Consider the following 13,587-nt stretch of genomic DNA (forward strand, 5'->3'; position numbering starts at 1 on the left):
TTTTAAGATTTTATATTAATCCCAATTAAGGTACAGTGTTATATTAGTTTCAGGTGTATAATATAGGGATTCAACACTTCCATACAACACCCAGTGCTCATCACAAGTGCACTTCTTAATGTCCATCCTCTAATTCACTCATTCCCTCACCCACCTCCTCTCTGGTAACCATCACTTTTTTCTCTATAGTTAGAGTCTATTTCTTGGTTTCTCTCTTTCTTTCCTTTGCTCCTTTGTTTTGTTTCTTAAGTTCCACATGTGATTGAAATCATATAGTATTTCTCTTTCTCTGACTGGCCTATTTTGCTTAGCAATATATTCTCTAGTTCCATCCATGTCATTGAAAATTGCAAGATTTCATTCTTTTTTGTGGCTAATATTTCATTGTCTTTATATAACACATCTTCTTTTTTAAATTTAATTTTATTTTCTCAGTGTTCCAAGATCCATTGTTTATGCATCACACCCAGCTCTCCATGCAATATGTGCCCTCCTTAATACCCACCACCAGGCTCACCTAACCCCTCACCCCCTTCCCTCCAAAATCCTCAGTTCGTTTCTCAAAGTCTACAGTCTCTCATGAGTCATCTCCCCCTCTAAATTCCCCCAATTCACCTTTCCTTTTCTTTTCCTAATGTCCTCCATGTTATTCCTTATGCTCCACAAGTAAGAGAAACCATATGATAATTGACTCTCTCTGCTTGACTTATTTCACTCAGATTATTTCATAATCTCCAGTCCCATCCATGTTGATACAAAAGTTGGGTATTCATCCTTTCTGATGGAGGCATAATATTCCATTGCATATATGGACCATGTCTTCTTTATCCATCGTCCTTTGAAGGGCATCTTGGTTCTTTCCACAGTTTGGCCACTGTGGCCATTGCTGCTATGAACATTGGGGTACAGATGGCCCTTCTTTTCACAACATCTGTGTCTTTGGAGTAAATACCCAGTAGTGCAACTTCAGGGTCATTGGGAAGCTCTATTTTTAATTTCTTAAAAAATCTCCACACTATTTTCCACAGTGGCTGCACTAACTTGCATTGCCACCAAGAGTGTAAGAGGGTTCCCCTTTCTCCACAGCCTCTCCAGTTGTTTACTGTCTTGTTGATTTTGGCCATTCTAACTGGTGTCAGGTGGTATCTCAATGTGGTTTTGATTTTACTCTCCCTGATGGCTAGTTATGGTTAACATTTTTTCATGTGTCTTTTAGCTATTTGTATGGCTTCTTTGGAGAAGAGTCTGTTCATGTCTTCTTCCCATTTTCTGACATGATTATCTGTTTTTTGAGTGTTGAGTTTGAGGTGTTCATATATGTTGGATATCAGCCCTTTGTCTGTAGTGTCATTTGTGAATATCTTCCCCCATTCCGTGGGTGGTATCTTTGTTTTGTCGACTGTTTCCTTTGCTGTGTAGAAGCTTTTGATCTTGATGAAGTCCCAAAAGTTCATTTTCACTTTTGTTTCCTTTGTCTTTGGAGACATGTCTTGAAAGAAGTTGCTGTGGTCATTGCTGAAGGGGTTACTGCCTATGTTCTCCTCTAGTATTTTGATAGATTCCTGCCTCACATTGAGGTCTTTTATCCATTTCGAGTTTTCTTTGTGTATGGTGTAAGAGAGTGGTCAAGTTTCATTCTTGTATACATAGTTGTCCAATCTTCTTTATCCATCATCAACTGATGGACACTTGGGCTTCTTCTATATCTTGGCTATTGCAAATAATATTGCCATATAACATAGCAGTGCATGTGTCCCTTCAGTGTTTTTATAATCTTTGGGTAAATACTTGGTAGTGTGATTGCTGGATCATAGGGTAGTTCTCTTTTTAACTTTTGAGAAACGTCCATACTGTTTTCCACAGTGGCTGCACAAGTTTGCGTTCCCACCAATAGTGCACAAGGGTTCCTTTTCCTCCACATCCTCGCCAACACTTATTGTTTCTTGTGTTGTTGATTTTAGCCATTCTGACAGGTGTGAGGTGATATCACCTTGTGGTTTTGGTTTGCATTTCCCTGATGATGAATTACGTTGAGCTTCTTTTCATGTGTCTGTTGGCCATCTGTATGTCTTCTTTGGAGAAATGTCCGTCCATGTCTTCTGTCCATTTTTTAAAAAAGATTTTATTTATTTATTTGACACACAGAGAGAGATCACAAGTAGGCATAGCGGCAGGCAGAGACAGAGGAGAAGCAGGCTCCCCGCTGAGCAGAGAGCCCAATGTGGGGCTCGATCCCAGGATCCTGAGATCATGACCTGAGCCGAAGGCAGAGGCTTAACCCACTGAGCCACCCAGGCGCCCCTTTCTGTCCATTTTTAATTGGATTATTTGTTTTTCAGGTGTTGAGTTATATAAGTTCTTTGTATATTTTGGATACTAACCCTTTATCATATATGTCATTCGCAAATATCTTATCCCATTCTTAGACTACCTTTTAGTTTTGTTGATTGTTTTTTTGCTGTGCAGAATTTTTTTATTTTGATGTAGTCCTATGAGTTTATTTTTGCTTTTGTTTCCCTTGCCTCAGGAGTTGTGTCTAGTAAGAAGTTACTATGGTTAGTATCTGAAGTTACTGCTTGTGCTCTCTTCTAGCATTTTTATGGTTTCAGGTCTCACATTGAAGTCCTTAATCCACTTTGAATTTATTTCTGTGTATGATGTAATAAATTGGTCCAGTTTCATTCTTCTGCTTGGTGCTGGGCAGTTTTCCCAAAACCAGTTGTTGAAGAGACTGTCTTCAATTGCATATTCTTTCCTTTAATAAGTTTTTGTTTGTCTATAGGAAATTCTTTATCTTTACTTCTCTTTTGAATGATGGACTTGCTGGATAGAGTACTCTTGTCTGCAGATTTTCCCCATTCAGCACTTCGAATATGTCATGGCACTTTCTTCTGTCTTGGAATGTTTCTGCTGAAAAACCCCTGATAGCCTGCAGGAGTTTTCCTTGCATGTTACTGATTTTTTTTTTTTTTTTTTTTTTTTTGTCTTGCTACTTTTAAATTTTTTGTTTTATTACTGTATTTTGCCAATTTAATTACAATATGTTGTGATGTGGATCTGTTTTTGTTGATTTTGTTTGGGGTCCTCTGTGCTTCCTGGATCTGGATATCTGTTTCCTTCCCCAGATTAGGGAAGTTTTCAGCTATTATTTCATAAAATAAAATTTCTGCCCCCTTTTCTCATCTTCCTCTGGGACTCCTATAATACCAGTGTTATTACATTTTATAGAGTCACTGAGTTCCCTACTATTATCTTTTGCATTTTTTTCCATATCTTTTGTTCAGTTGGATCACTTTCCATTACTCTGTCTTCTAGATTATTAATTTATTCTTCTGCTTCTTCCAGCCTGCTGTCTATTGCATGAAGTGTGCTTCTAATCTTATTTATTGCACTCTTCATTTCTTTTCTTAACTTTTATTAACAGATAATATATTATTTGTTTCAGGTCTGTGAATCATCAGTCTTATACAATTCACAGCACTCACCATAGCATATACCCTCCCTGATGTCTATAACCCAGCCACCCTTCCCCCCTCCACTCCAGAAGCCCTCAGTTTGTTTCCTGATATTAAGAGTCTCTTATGGTTTGTCTCCCTCCCCAGCCCCACGTTGTTTCATTTTTCCCTTACTTCCCTCAACAACCTCCCACCTTGCCTCTCAAATTCCCCATACCGGAGAGATCATATGATGATAATTATCTTTCTCTGATTGACTTATTTCACTTAGCACAATACCCTCTAGTTCCATCTACATCATTGAAATTTTGGTTTTTTCGATGGCTGTCATATATATATATATGCAATATATATATATTGCATCTCCTTTATCCATTCATCTGTTGATGGATATCTAGGCTCTTTCCATAGTTTAGCTTTTGTGGACATTGCTTCTAGAAACTTTTGGGCACACGTGCCCCTTCAGATCAGTACATTTGTATCTTTAGGGTAAATACCTAGTGTGATTGCTGGGTTACAGGGTAGCTCTATTTTCAACTTTTGAGAAGTGTCCATACTATTTTCCAGAGTGGCTGCACTAGTGTGCATTCCTACCAACAGTGTAGGAAGATTCCCCTTTCTCTACATCCTCGCCAACATCTCTTATGTCCTGACTTGTTAATTTTAGCCATTCTGACTGGTGTGAGGTGGTATCTCACTGTAGTTTTGACTTGTATTTCCCTGATGCCAAGTGATGTGGAACACTTTTTCATTGGTCTGTTGGTCATTTGGATATCTTCTTTGTAGAAATGTCTGTTCATGTCTTCTGCCCATTTCTTGATTGGATTTTTTGTTCTTTGGGTGTTGAGTTTGATAAGTTCTTTATAGATTTTGAATACTAGCCCTTTATCTGATACGTCATTTGCAAATATCTTCTCCCATTCTGTCAGTTGTCTTTTGGTTCTGTTGATTATTTCCTTTGCTGTGAAAAAGCTTTTGATCTTGATGACATCCCAATAGTTCATTTTTGCCCTTGCTTCCCTTGCCTTTGGCGATGTTTCTATAAAGAAGTTGCTGTGGCTAAAGTTGAAGAGTTGCTGCCTGTGTTCTCCTCAAGGATTTTGATAGATTCCTGTCTCACATTGAGGTCTTTCATCCATTTTGAGTCTATTTTTGCGTGTGTGGTGTAAGGAAATGGTCCATTTTCATTCTTCTGCATGTGGCTGTCCATTTTTCCCAACATTATTTGTTAAAGAGACTGTCTTTTTTCTATTGAACATTCTTTCCTGCTTTGTCGAAGATTCGTTGACCATAGAGTTGAGGGTCCATTTCTGGGCTCTCTATTCTGTTCCATTGATCTACATGTCTGTTTTTGTGCTGATACCATACTGTCTTGATGATGACAGCTTTGTAATAGAGTTTGAAGTCTGAAATTGTGATGCTTCCAACTTTAGCTTTCTTTTTCAACATTCCTCTGGCTATTCGGGGACTTTTCTGGTTCCACATAAGTTTTAGGATTATTTGTTCCATTTCTTTGAAAAAAGCTGATAGGGATTGCATTAAGTGTGTATATTGCTTTAGGTAGCATAGAGATTTTCACAATATTTGTTCTTCCAGTCCATGAGCATGGAATATTTTTTCATTTCTTTGTGTCTTCCTCAGTTTCTTTTTTGAGTACTTTATAGTTTTCTGAGTACAGATTCTTTGACTCTTTGGGTAGGTTTATTCCTAGGTATCTTACGGTTTTGGGTGCAGTTGTAAATGGGATCAACTCCTTAATTTCTCTTTCTTCTCTCATGCTGTTGGTGTATAAAAATGCAACTGATTTCTGTGCATTGATTTTATATCCTGACACTTTAGTGAATTCTTGAATGAGTCTAGCAGTTTTGGAGTGGAGTCTTTTGGGTTTTCTGCATAAAGTATCATAACATCTGAAAAGAGTGAGAGTTTGACTTCTTCTTTGATGATTCAGATACCCATTTACATTCAGGGTAACTAATGAAATATATGAATTTAGTGCCATTGTAGTGCCTGTAAGGTGACTGTTACTGTATAGTGTCTCTGTTCCTTTCTGGTCTGTTACTTTTAGGCTCTCTTTGCTTAGAGGACCCCTTTAAACACTTACAGTAGGCTTCTTGGTATTTGCAAATTCTTTTAGTTTTTGTTTGTCCTGGAAGATTTTTATCTCTCCTTCTATTTTCATTGACAGCCTAGCTGGATATAGTATTCTTGGCTGGATATTTTTCTCATTTAGTGCTCTGAATATATCATTATGTATCCCTAACCCTACACTGTGAAGTTTGGATCAAGAAAGGATGCTGTACTTTGTCAAATGCTTTTTCAGCATCTATTGAGAGTATTATATGGTTCTTATTCTTTCTTTTGTTAATGTATCATATCACACCTGATTGATTTGCAGATGTTGAACCAAGCTTGCAGCCCAGAAATAAATCTCACTTGGTCATGGTGAATAATACTTTTAATGTACTGTTGGATACTATTGGCTAGTATTTTGGTGAAAATTTTCGCATCCATGTTCATCAGGGATATTGGTCTGTAATTCTCTTTTTTGATGGAGTCTTTGTCTGGTTTGGGGATCGGGGTAATGCTGACCTCACAAAATGGGTTTGGAAGTTTTCCTTCCATTTCTATTTTTTGGAACACCTTCAGAAGAATAGGTATTAATTCTTCTTTAAATGTTTGGTAGAATCCCCCTGGGAAGCTGTCTGGCCCTGGGCTCTTATTTCTTGGGATATTTTTGATGACTACTTCAATTTCCTTACTGGTTCTAGGTCTGTTCAGGTTTTCTATTTCTTCCTGGTTCAGTTTTGGTAGTTTATATGTCTCTAGGGATTCATTCATTACTTCCAGATTGTCAAATTTGCTGGTGTATAGTTGCTCGTAATATCTTCTTATAATTGTTTGTATTTCTTAGGTGTTGGTTGTGATCTCTTTTATTCGTGATTCTATTAATTTCCATCCTTTCTCTTTTTTTTTTTTTTTTTGATACGTCTGGCCAGGGGTTTATCAATCTTATTAATTCTTTCAAAGAACCAGCTCCTAGTTTCACTGATCTGTTCTACTGTTCTTTTGGTTTCTATTTCACTGATTTCTGCTCTGATCTTTATTATTTCTCTTCTCCAGCTGGTCCAATGTGTCATTTAAAGCCTTTATTTCCTTGTTGATCTTTCGCTTAGATGATCTGTCCACTTCAGTGAGGGGGGGGTGTTAAAGTCCCCTACTATTATTATATTATTGTCAATGTGTTTCTTTGATTTTGTTATTAATTGGTCTATATAATTGTCTGCTCCCATGTTAGGGGCATGGATATTTTAAATTGTTAGATCTTTTTGTTGGATAGACCCTTTAAGTATGATATAGTGTCCCTCCTCATTTTTATTATAGCCTTTGGCTTAAAATCTAATTTACCTAATATAAGAATTGCCAGTCCAGCTTTATTTTGATGTCCATTAGCATGGTAAATTGTTTTCCACACCCTCACTTTAAATCTGGAGGTATCTTTGGGTCTAAAATGAGTTTCTTGTAGACAGTATATTGATGGCTCTATTTTTTAATCCATTCTGATACCCTTTTTGTCTTTTGATTGGGGCATGTAGCCCATTTACATTCAGGGTAACTAATGAAATATATGAATTTAGTGCCATTGTAGTGCCTGTAAGGTGACTGTTACTGTATAGTGTCTCTGTTCCTTTCTGGTCTGTTACTTTTAGGCTCTCTTTGCTTAGAGGACCCCTTTAAACACTTACAGTAGGCTTCTTGGTATTTGCAAATTCTTTTAGTTTTTGTTTGTCCTGGAAGATTTTTATCTCTCCTTCTATTTTCATTGACAGCCTAGCTGGATATAGTATTCTTGGCTGGATATTTTTCTCATTTAGTGCTCTGAATATATCATGCCAGTCCTTCTGGCCTGCCAGATCTCTGTGGAGAGGTCTTCTGCCAGTCTAATATTTCTACTGTTGTATGTTATAGACCTCTTGTACTGAACTGCTTTCAGGATTTTCTCTTTGTCACCGAGACTTGTAAGTTTTACTATTGGTTGATAGGGTGTGGGTTTATTTTTATTGATTTTGAGGGGGGTTCTCTGTGCCTCCTGGATTTTGATGCTTGTTCCCTTCACCAAATTAGGGAAATTCTCTGCTCTAATTTTCTCCAATATGCTTTCTGCTCCTCTCTCTCTTACTTCTTCTTCTGGGATCCCAATCATTCTAATATTGTTTTATCTTATGGTATCACTTATCTCTCAAATTTTCCCTTCATGGTCCAGGAGTTGTTTATCTCTCTTTTTCTCAGCTTCTTTATTCTCCATCATTTGTTCTTCTATATCACTAACTGTCTCTTCTGCCTGGAATAGTAAACAAATAAAATTTAAAAAATTTAACTTTGAAAGACTAAGAATCATGGGGTGAAAAAACCATGAATTCTATGTGCTTTATTCCAGTAGCTCTGAAGTTTTGCAGTTCTCATTGATCGGTGAACTTGGTCTTGGCTGGATGTTCTTGCTGATCTTCTGGATCTTGCTGATCTTCAGGCGCCTGTTTCCATGATTCTCAAATGTCTTTGCCTGAGGTGGAATTACACTGCCCTTGCCAGGAGCCAGGCTAAGCAATCTGCTTGGGTTCCTTCTCGGGAGCTTTTTTTCCCTGAATGCTTTCTGTAGAGCTTTGGAGGGTGGGAATGAAAATGGTGATCTCCCAATCTACGGCCCCAGAGGAACTGAGAGCTCTGGGGCCCACTCCTCAGTGTGCCCTCAGAGAAAAGCAGTAAGTCCCTCCCCTCTCCCTGGTCTCTGGCTGCACTCTGTGCTCACCAGTCTGTGACCAAGAATTTCTATCACTGGTGCATGGTCCTGTTTGGAGTCTCCAAACCCAGCAGATTCCTGCAGTGCACTCCCATGGTGCTCCTCCTAGAGGAGGAAGAAGAGGGTCTCCCTGGATCTGGTGCTTATGGGGGTTCCTTCATTTTTTTTTCTTTTAAAGATTTTATTTATTTATCTGACAGAGAGAGAGATCACAAGTAGGCAGAGAGGTAAGCAGAGAGAGAGGGGGAAGTAGGTTCCCTGCCAAGCAGAGAGCCCAATGTGGACCTCGATCCCAGGACCCTAAGACCATGACCTGAGCTGAAGACCATGACCTGAGCTGAAGGCAGAGGCTTAACCCACTGAGCCACCAAGGCACACTGTGGGGTCCCTTCTTGAAGAGCAGAGGCCCACCTGTGCCTCGGATGCCATGGTATGCCTCCTCGGCTCCATCTCTGTTGCTGGCTTCCCCACTCTGATACCTGGGAGCTCTGCCACACTGAGACACCCCTGGTCTTTCCGGGACCAGTGGGTCCTGAGACCACACTGTCTGCGAGGCTCCACACTACCCCCACTAGCCTCTGAAGTGATGTCCTTCAGTGGAGCACACTTCTAAAAGTTCTGATTTTGTGCACTGCTGCTTTACCACTTGCCGGGAGCTGACCCCTCTCCCTGTGGTCTCTCTTTCCATATATCACCTAGGATTCACTTGTTCATACATCCTACCTTCCAGAAAGTGGCCGCTTTTCTATTCCTAGAATTGCTGTGCTTCTCTTCAATCTCCTGTTCAGTTTGTAAGTGTTCAGAATGGTTTGATAACTATCTAGCTGAACTCCTGGGACCTGATGATATTTAGGTCTCCTACTTCCCTGCCATCTTGGGCCACCCCTAGGGGTTTTTCTGTTGCCGAGAATGTGGTCTATCATGATGAATATTCCATGTGAGCTTGATAAAACTGTGTGTTGTGCTATTGTTGGATCACGTAGTCCATAGATACCAGTTACATGCAATTCACTGATGTTGAGTTCAACTGTGTTCTTATTGATTTTTACCTGATGGATCTATTCATTACTGAGAGAGGGTTGATGAAGATTTCAGCTGTAATATTGGAGTCATCTCTTTCTCCTAGCATTTCTATTAGTTTTTGCCTCACATATGACACTGTTGTTAGGTTCATATACATCAAGGATTGTTATGTCTTCTTGGAGAGTCAACTTTAAAAAAAAAAAGAAAACATGGGACACCTGGGTGGCTCAGTTGGTTAAGCAGCTGCCTTCGGCTCAGGTCATGATCCCAGGGTCCTGGGATCGAGTCCCACATCGGGCTCCTTGCTCAGCAGGGAGCTTGCTTCTCCCTCTGCCTCTGCCTGCCTCTCTGTCTGCCTATGCTCGCTTGCTCTCTCTTCCTCTGTCTCTGACAAATAAATAAATAAATAATCTTAAAAAAAAAAAGAAAACATATATTGCCCCTTTGTAACACTCATAATTTCCCTTACCCTAGAGTCTGTTTTGTCTGAAATTAATATAGATATGCCATTCTTCTAGTGTTATTGTTAGCATGGTGTATTTTTCTTTTTGCCTGTACTTTTATCTACCTGTATCTAAATTGCCTCTCTCTCTCTCTTCTTAAGACATCTTATAGTTGAGTGTTGTTTTTATTTACCCACTATAGGAGTCTTTGTCTTTTAGCTGGTGTATTCAGATCATTGATCTTTTAAATTATTGTTCATATAGTTGAATTAATATACCATATTTGTTACTATTCTCTATCCATTGCCTCTGTTCTTTGTTTCTTGTTTCTTTACTTCCACTTTTTTTCTGGCTTCTATGAGCATTTTCTGGCTTCTATCTGAGCATTTTATGTGATTCCATTTTTGTTCTCTGTTAGCATAAGTTTTTTTTTTTTAACATTCTTTAGTAGTTGCATTTGAATTTATAATATTCATTTAAAACTAGTCACATGTCTTTTTTCAATAATACTTTGTCATTTCACAGGTAGTACAAGCACATTATAACAGTGTAGTAACATTTCCTCCCTTCCATTATTTCATTGCCTTCCTTTATATTACCCATCAAAAAATTTATCATGAAAATTTTATCAAAAATTTATCATCACTGAATACTTTGTTGCTATTATTATTTGAAGAAACTATCTTTTTTATTAAATAAGAATAAGTAAAATAAAGCATTTTAATCTGCCTTTATTTATTCCTCTCTAATGCTCTTCCTTTCTTGATACAGATCTGAATCTCTGACCTAAACTATTTTCCTTCTTTTTGAAAAATTTTTAGAAATGTATCTTGCAATCCAGGACTACTGGCAACCAGTTCTTTCATTTTTTTGTTTATCTGAAAATGTCTTATTTCTCTTTTCTTTTGAAGGTAAATTTTGCTGGATACAGAATTTTAGGTTGATGGGCTTTTTTCTTTTACACTCTAAATATTATACTCCACTTCCTTTTGCTTGCATGGTTGCTGAAGAAAAGCTCATTATAATTCTTATGCTTCCTCCTCTATTGGGTAGGCACTTTCCCCCTCAGGCTTCTTTTAATAGTTTTTCTTTCATATTCTAAACCTTGATTATGATATGCTTATGCATAGATTTTTTTTTTAAATTTAATACTGCTTGGTGTTCTCGGAGTTTCCTAGATAAGTAATTTGTTGTCTATCATTAGTTGGGGAAATTTGCAATTATTATTGATTCAAATATTTCTTCTAACCCTTCTCTTTTTCTTCTACTTCTGGTATTTCCATTATGTGTATGTTACTCTGTTTCTAATTGTCCCACAATTCTTGAATATCTATTCTGCACTTTTCATTCTCCACCACCCCGTTTTACACTTTGTTTTTAAAAGTTTCTATTGATATTTCTATTGACATTACTGATTTTTCCCTTGGTTATGTGCAGTGAATATTCATTAGTCCCTGGATGGCATTCTTCACTTCTGTTATAGTATTATTATTTTTTTATTTCTAGCATTTCCTTTTGATTTTTTTTCTTAAAGTTTCCATCTCCCTGCTTACATTTCCCACCTGTTCTTGCAGTTTGTTCACTTTTATTCTAGAATCACTAGCATATTATTTATAGCTGTTTTAAATTCCTGTTGTGGTAATTCAAATATCTCTCTCATATTGGTCTCTCATTCTGGTTCTGTCTCTATCTCTTCAAACTCTTGGGTTTTGCTTTTATTGTTGTTTTGTCTTTTAGTAGGCTATCTTGGTTTTGTTGTTGTTGTTGTTGTTGTTGTTGTTGTTGAAAACTGCACATGATGGACTGGTAAAAGGACCTGAGCTATGTAGGTCTTTAGTGTGAGGTTTTATTTTTATCTGCCTAGGAGTGAGAATGTGTTTATTATTTGCTATAGTTTTTAATGTCGGAGGCTAAAATTTCCTCTCTTGCCATTATATTTCTATTCTTTGCTGTCTTTTGGTTTCCCTTAAGACTTCTTTATAAATAAAGTTTGAAACATTCTTCTGTTCATTTTTCTTTCCTTCTCCTTTGCTACATTCTTTTTCCTATTATCCTACTCTTTTATTCCTCCAAAGAAAATAAAAGTCCTTAGTGATATTAACATTTTTAATATGTCATATTAATGCCACATTTTATTATAGTTGTTTTACTGCCCCCCTACTAGATTTCAAGTCCCTTGGAGTGGGTACTATATATTTTCATCTTTGTATGTATTATACCTGGTACATAATCAATGTTCAATATATATTTATGAAATTATTATATGCAGCTGCTAATAAACATTTTAACATTACTGCTACAGATATTCCCCATTATATATCTCTTACTTCCAGTGCCTGTCCAGTGGTTCTTAACTCTGACTCATAATAGAATCCCTTTTAGGAAGAAATTTTAAAATATACAGTAGGTCTGTAGGAAAGATTGTCAAAATGATTAGAAAATAGGATAGCTCAGCAAAGAAATGATAACTATAAAACAACTGAAAGGAAGTTTTAGAACTGAAAATTCCATTATCTGAAATGAAAAATTCACTTGAATGTCATTAACAGTTTAAACGTGCATAACAAAGAATGACTGAACTTGAAAAGAGTACAATAGATACCACTCAATCTGAAGAACAGAGGTAAAAAGAATTAAAAGATAATAGGGAACATAGTCTTGGTGGTCTGTGGGGTAATATCATGCAATATATGTGAAGTTAGAGAATCAGAGAAAATGACTGAACAAATGAGAAAAATTGGCTGCAATTTTATCAAATGTAGTACAAAAAATCAATTTACATATTCAAAAAGCTGAGAAATCTCCAAAGAAAGACAAATATAAAGAAAATACCACCTGTGCACATCATAGCCAATGAGAAAGAAAATTTTGTGAATGTAAAAGTTTTTTTGCACTCAAGAGAACAGTGAATGAAAATAGACAAAAAAAAAAAAAAATTGAACCCCATAATCTTCAAAGTGGTGAAGGAAAATAATTATTCCATTATTGATTTATGTCCAGTGAAAATATCCTTTAATAAAAAGACAAAAAGAAGAAAAATTGTGTTAGATTTTATTTTCCAAATATGGCCATAATAATAAATGTAACTAGAATAAACAATCTAATTACAAGACTGAGATTCTTGGGGGGGGGGAAGTAAGCTGAAATTATAAGCTGTCTAAAGCATATGCACTTTAAATACAAAATCCTAAATATTGTAAAAGATGAGAAAAGATATACAATGCAATCAATAAGCATAAGAAAGCTTGGTGTGGCTCTCTTAAAGTCAAACAGTGTAGTTTCAATATTATTGGCACATATTACCAAAGATAAAGAGGATATCTAATGATAAAATGGTTAATTCATCAGTATGACATAGTCCTCAATATGCATGTACTTAATAACAGAGCTTTAAAACTTGAAGAAGCAACTGATAAAATTATGGGAGGAACTGATAGAATTAGTGGGAGAAATAGACAAATCTATAATCATAGAGGATTTTTAACACCTCTTACACAACATGTCATAGAACAACTCATCAGGAAAAAAAAAATCAACAGAGTCATAGATCTGAGGAATTCATTTCCTTGACCTTATTAACATTTGTGGAGCACTGTGCCCAACAATTGTTGAATGTTTATTTTTGAATGCACATAGTATGTTCACTAAGGTAAACCACATTTAGACTATAACACAAATATCAGTAAATTAAAAAGATTTGAAATTGTACCATAGTATGTTCTCTGGTTGCCAACGGAATTGAATTAGAAATCAATAACACTAAGATATAAATAAAAAATTAGCATATTTGGAATTTAAGGAGCATACTTTTAAAAACCCATGGGTCAGAGAAGAAACTACATGGAAATTAGATAATATTTACAACTGA

Source organism: Mustela nivalis (genome assembly GCF_964662115.1).
Source record: "Mustela nivalis genome assembly, chromosome: 4".
In the NCBI taxonomy this organism is placed as follows: domain Eukaryota; kingdom Metazoa; phylum Chordata; class Mammalia; order Carnivora; family Mustelidae; genus Mustela; species Mustela nivalis.